Source organism: Condylura cristata, unplaced genomic scaffold (assembly GCF_000260355.1).
Source record: "Condylura cristata isolate star-nosed mole 26May11 unplaced genomic scaffold, ConCri1.0 scaffold00003, whole genome shotgun sequence".
NCBI lineage: Eukaryota > Metazoa > Chordata > Mammalia > Eulipotyphla > Talpidae > Condylura > Condylura cristata.
In genome coordinates this window covers 10,968,618-10,975,591 of record NW_004567104.1, presented here as the reverse complement: position 1 = coordinate 10,975,591, position 6,974 = coordinate 10,968,618, and the positions used below count along the sequence as shown (strand labels likewise).

General features: G+C 33.0%; 1 protein-coding gene across 1 annotated transcript in view; it reads left to right on the top strand.

Annotated features, from left to right (window-relative positions):
* SPATA16 (spermatogenesis associated 16) overlaps window positions 1-6,974 on the top strand; it is a 203,743-nt gene that overhangs the window by 86,198 nt on the left and 110,571 nt on the right. The gene's annotated exons all lie outside the window — the stretch shown is intronic.

Genomic DNA, 6,974 nt, shown 5'->3' with positions numbered 1-6,974 from the left:
AAAAAAAAAATTGAAAGAGAAAACACAGACGTAGGGAACTCAGAGAATACCAGCCAGGATAAATGCCCAATATTTCCCACCACCACCACCAGAACTGCATGCATCACACACCTATACTTCTTGGCATACCATTTCCAAAATAAAAGATAAAGAACAAATACTGAAAAAAAGCAGGATAAAAATCATCTTGTCATAAGAGTGAAGATAAGAGACAATGTGAGGAGGTCCAACTTCTCTGAAACCACACTAGCTGGAAGAGAATATGAAAGATTTTAAATGTTGACAAGAAAAAAATACCTACTTAATTATGAGTCTAAAAAAATTGTCCTTCAAAATTGAAGGAGAAAAAGATTTTCTTAGATGAGAAAAATTGAGGAACTTTATTGCCATTAGATCTTATAAGTATTTTTAAAGGAAGTTCTTCAGAGAGAAGGAAAATAAGAAATGAAGAGTATCAGAGAACGAACACTTGAAAAGAAAATAAATTTTTTAGTATTTTTATTTGATTTAACATATAGTTTGTTCAAAATAATACCAAAACACATTCAATTACATAATCATATATATACAGATATGGTTATAGGGACTTATGTTTGATAAGAAAATGAATAAGAGCAAAAATACAAGGAAAAGAAGGGAAAAATTCAGAGTATTTTTTTAATTTTCTGTAATATCTATATATGTTTTATATTGTAGTATCATTTGAAATTGTTCTTGGATTAGTTTTAAGTGTATATTAAAAATTCTTGGGCAATCAATGAGAAGAATAAAAGCAGGAATATAACTGAGAGACCAAGAATGGAGAGAAAACTGACTCATCTATTATATGTGGAATATAGAGAAACCAAACAAAGGGATAGACAAGGATAAAACTTGAGAGTTGACCATAAATATGAGGCATCCAAGAGGGGGGCAAGGAGAGGAAGGGTCCAAGCAAGTGGTAGGGGTATCACAAAGGACCAGATGATGAACTATGTGTGCTTTGGTGGTGGGAGAACTATAGTGACCCCACCTAAGGGGAGATATCAGTACTGTCCAAAAATTAGCAAGGTTGTAAATGTTTTTTCATTTTAAAATGAATTGACTTAAATTTTTAAAAATAAAATTAACACATCAAAATGTTCAATCAAAACCCCAAAGAGCAGACAAGGTGTGGAAAATCAAAATAGCAATAATGAATGGCAACAAATTGAAGGCAGTGAGAAAAATTATAGATATTAGTCCAACTATATCAATAGTTATTTCGAATGTTAAAAGTTTAAATATACCAGCAAACCACGGAGTTGTGGAAGGGATCAAGAAATAATACCAAGCAATACTGTGTCTACAAGAAACTAGATTTATATGTAAAGTAACATGCATAGGAATAGTGAAGGGACAGAAAGTATTTAAGACATGCTAACATTAATTGAAAGAAAGCATTATTTTTATTAATCTCAGACATAGCAGACTTTGAACCAAGGAAATTTCTCTGGTATAAAAAAAGAGCACTGTGTAATGATATGCATGTCAATACTCCAGGAGAACCTGTGAATCCTTAATGTGTATGTACCTAACATCAGAAGGTCAAAATACATGGTATAAAAATAATAGATCTGAAAGGAGAAATAGATGGACCCACTTTTATAGTCAGAGACTTTAACACCCCTCTATCAGAAATGAACAACAGATCCAGCAAGCAGAAAATCAATAGGGAAAAAGTTGAACTCAACAACACCATCAATCAACTGGACATAATTGACAGCTATAGACTGCTTCATTCAACAACAGTATATATGCATTCTTCTCATTCTTGCATGGGACACTGAACAAATTAGGTCATAAAATAGAACTCAACAAATTAAAAAGTCTAGAAATCATGTAATGTCTGCTCTCAGGCCATAGTGAAATTGGAACTCAATAACAGAGAAATAACTGGAATAGCCCCCCAAAGCTTAGAGATTTAAATAATATACTTCTAAATAATATACTGACTAAGTGAGAAATCTTAAAAGAAGTTTAAAAATATCTCCACTAAAAGGAAATACAACTCATTTTAAAATTTAGTGTGATTTCAGCAAGAATATTATGTAAGGTAAATTTTTACACTTATTAATATATTAGGGGGAAAAATTTTTAAATCAGTAATCTAAGGTGCCACCTGAATAAAGTGGAAAAGTAAGAGCAAATCAAATGCAAAATAAGCAGCAGAAAATAATGGGAAGTAAAAATTAGTGCCAAAAACAATTAAATTGAAAACAAAAAAATCAATAGAAAAAGCTATGATTAAATTGAAAACAAAAAAAAAATCAATAGAAAAAAACTATAAAGGTAACACTAGTTCATTGAAAAGATCAATAGACTCAATAAGCCCAGACTAACTAAGTGAATAAAGAACAAAATCACAGGTTGCAGTTGTTAATGATAAAACAGGAAATACCTCTTAGATCTCATGGACATTGAAAGAATGCTATGAATTAACTGATCAAATGATAACATAGATGAAATAGAACAATACTTTAAAAGAAATAATCAACAAAACTTGCATAGGACTATTTAAATGGGTGCAAACTTTATTTAAAACTTGAGTTAATATTTAATAACACTTCAAACAGAAAGGACTAAATCCAGATGAGTTTTTCTAGTCATTTAAGAAAAACATTAAACCAATTCTCCTAAATAATATTTTCCAGAATATGAAACCAGAGAAAATACTTCTTACATTCTATGAAGCCAGCATTGCCCTAACCCCAAAATAAGGCAAAGGTATTTTATGGAGATAGAATTATAGACCAGTATCTCTCCTGAACATATATATAAAATCCTAAGCAAAAAATTAGCCAATTGAACCCAGCAATATATAAAAAGCAGTACATAGTTATGCCAGGTTTTTAAACATTTAGAAATCAATTAATGTAACTCATTACCTCAACCGGATAAAGATGAAAAATCACATGGACTATATCAGTAGAAGTAGAAAAATCGCCTAATAAAATTCAATATCACCTCATGATTAAATCCCTCAGGTAACTAGAAATAGAGCATAAATTTCTCAAACTGAGTAAGAACAACTTTCTACAAAAACTTTACAGTTAGCATCACATTTAATGGTGAAAAAATTGAAGTTTTCCCATTGCAATTAGGAATAAGCCAATTTATTCCCTCGCACCATTCCTTTACAGCTTTGTATTAGACGTTCTAACTAATAGAGTAAGACAAGAAAAGGAAATAAAATAATTACAGATTGGGAAGTCAGGAATGAAAGAGTTGTTTTTTGTTGTTGTTGTTTTTCTGGCAAGTGACGATCACCTGTGTAGAAAATTGGAAAACAAAATTCCTTGCAACTAGTAAAACAATTATGCAAAAATCATTTGTTTTCCTTTATACCAGCAATAACTGAGTGGAATTTGAAGCTAAAATCTCATTACCATTCTTCAAAATTACTATAAACCTGGCAAAATACATGATCTATATAAGGAAAACTACAAAATAAGAAATATATCAAACAATTAAGTGTGTAGAAAGATAGTCTTTAAGTTAAAAGACAGTATTGTTACAGTGTCAGTTCTTCCTTCCTTAATCTATTAATCTAACTCATTCCCAATCAAAAACCCAACACTTTATTTTATGGATACCAACAAACTAATTCTAAAGTTTACATGAAGAAGCAAAAGAGCCATAAAAACCAATTCAATAATAGAAAAGAGGGAAATTGGATGAGTCACACAACCCAACTTTAGGGCTTTCCATAAAGACACAGTAATCAAGATGGGGGAGAAAAAACATAGACAATAGAACAGAATAGAAATCCTCATAAATATAGTCAATTGAATTCTAACAAAAAGCAACAAAAATAAGAAGTACAATCAAGCAAAGTTACTTTTCAACAAATTTTGCTGAAACCACTTGACATACACATGCCAAAACAAAAAATAGAATCTAGACAGAGATGCTACAGCTTTTATAGAAATGAAATCAAAAATGTATCAAAAACCTAGATATAAAGTACAAATTACAAAACTCCAAGAAAAAAACAGGATAAAACTAAGCTGACCTTGGCAATGGTGAGGAATGACTTTTTAGATACATCAAAAGCATGATTCATGAAAGAGAGAAATAATAAACCAGATTTATTTTAAAATTGTCTTCTTGGTAAAAAAAACTTTGTCTTATAATGGACTACTTCCCAATACAGCTAAAGTAAAAGTATTAGTAGTTTCCAGAAGTTAGAGGGGAGGAAAGAATAAATAGGCAGATAGTAGATGGTTTTTAGGGCAGTGAACTATTCTCCATGATGCTGCAATGGTAGATACCTGCTAGTATTTATTTGGATAAATCCATAGAAAGTACCATGTCAAGTGGGAACCCTAATGTACATGGACTATGAATGACAATGATGTGCCTTTAAAGGTTCACAGATGTGCCTTGGTCAATGGGGTGTTGATAGTGGGAGGTGGATTGAATGTGTACAGGCAGGGAATACATGGGAAATTTCCCTACTTTGTATTCAGTTGTGCTGTGGATTGAGAATTGCTCTAAAATGTAAAATTTATTACTCTTAAAAATTAAGTTTAAAAAAGTATATAAAAGGAACACAAAAGGGTACTTACAATCATTAGTCAAAGTTTGAGGAGAAATATGCTATCATCATAGTCTCAAAATATTTCTCCTAAGCTTTAGTTAATTAGGAAAGGTAACCTAGTGACTTTTTGATAAAGAAATCCAACAAATAACAGCTTAATCAAGTGATTGGGTTAATATCACAATAAAAGAATATCAAGGGCCCTCCCTTGTAGCTCAGGGATTAACGGACAACACTAAGAAGCTTAAGCCACTTCCAATGAGTTCGATTCCCGCCTGCCCCGGAGGAGATCCACATGGCAAGGCAGACCTCTCCTGACCCGCCCGCTGCTTCCCTCAGCAGTGTACTTCGTCCATCTGCCTGTTCTGCTCCCCACTCTGTCTCTGGTGAATCCACTCACCCTTGCATCTCTGGCCTGTACCCCAGTTCTATATGAATAAATAAATAAAAATCTTAAAAAAAAAAAAAGAATATCAATATATGTGCCCTCCTAATAGTATGAAATAAGAAAGAGAGCATATCACTTCTGTTGTATTCTTCTCTGAAATGGGTATTTTCAGATAAACTCGTTTGGGATACATTCTACATTAACTAACAAAATGTTCAAGGCCATGAAAGACAAGGGCTGAAATAGGACCTGTAAAAGAATAAAGGATTCAAACAAAATGCACGGTGGGGTCTTTGATTAGACCATGGAATAGATGAAGGATGAGCACTGAGACCAGAAGGTCAGTGAAAGATGAAGGGCACAGCTGACAGGGTGCCTAATGGATGATGCTGGAGCACCATGGTGACTTACTGTTGGGTGTGTCATGATAACATACATATGAAGAGGTATGAACCATACTTCTGAATCATAATAGGGTTGTAAACCAATGTTGTCTAAATTTTAAAAAAAAGTAAAAGAACATCAATGAAAGAATTGATAAGATTTTAAGTGTAGCTTCACTAAATGGATTGTATCAGTATTAATGTGCTGGTTTTACTCTTGCATCATTGTTTTGTAAATTGTTAAAATTAGAGGAAGCAGGGGTTTCCCTAGTGGCATAGGGGTTAAAGAGACAGTGCTGTTAAGCTATTGCCAGCCACTGAAGTATGAGTTCAATCCCTGAACAGGAAGGGGACCCACATGGCACAGCACACCTCTCCTGTCTCATCCACTGCTCTCCTTATTTCAGTACATCTCCTGTATTTCAGTACATCTGCCTGTTCTGCTCCTACTGCTCTGTCTCTAGTGAATCATCTCATCTCCCACAACTCTGCATCCCAGTTCTTGTATGGATAAATAAATAAATCTTTTTAAAAATTAAAGGAAGCTGGGTAAAAAGGTATATGTTAACACTATACTATTTTTGTAAGTTTTCTGTAAATTTAAAATTTTATCCACATAATTATTGTAAGAACACCTGTTTGTTATGTTTGTGTTCAGTCCATTTGTTTAAGAATATCAGTTGTTCTGGGTAGGGTTTCTCTGATCATCTTATCCAATATATTCCCAAGTTTGAAAGCCAAGACTTAACATTTTAAAGACATTTTTATCATCTATCTCTCCTTGCCTATTTTGGGATATCCTTTGCCTGCTATAATTTAAGAACATGTTCTTTTTCTACATATTATATCTCCTACATATTCCATCTTAATTTTAGTTTCTGAAGCTTATTCTGCTATTCTCTATACTCTTGACAAATTACCTGAATCACAAAACCTAGTGGTAACTCCTTTAGAATTGGAGCTAGATAATCAGGATAAGCAACCCAATTTTTACCACTCCCAGTAGTATTTTGGCCTTAACAAAATTTTAGTCTCTATGTGATGAAAAGAATGTTAGAACCTAGTGTCATCTCTCCAATATTGTTAAGAGAATCACCTCCCTCTTTTCCCCTGGTACAACACCCTACTCTTTGTGTTTTTTCCTGTCTTTCTGACTATCCCTTCCCAATCTCTTAACCCTCAACCCACTGCTTAAAAAAAAAAATTAGTATTGACAAAGATTCTATGCTCTTTAACCTTTTTAAAGGTGTGTGTTTAACAAATGAAAAAGTAATGACATATCATCACACACCTTTGAAAATGGCTATTATACAAGAGACAAGAAACAACAGATTTCAGAAAGGCTATAGAGAGAAGGGAACCCTTATCTACTGTTGGAGAGGATGTAAGTTGGTGCAGTCATTATGAAAAGCAGCATGGAGATTCCTCAAATTTTAAAAATAGAAATTTCTAGAGATGAGGAAGATGGCTGACAAGATGATCCTGAGTAATTGTTTCCTTCAGGACACTAAGGATAGATTTGTGGCAGAAATAGCCACATCTTAAGTGGAGCTTCTTTAGCAAAGAAGAAACATAGAGCATATAAGAAAGGGTAGGAAAGACTGAGAAATAGTAAGTTAGGAATGGTGCCAGTTCACATAGA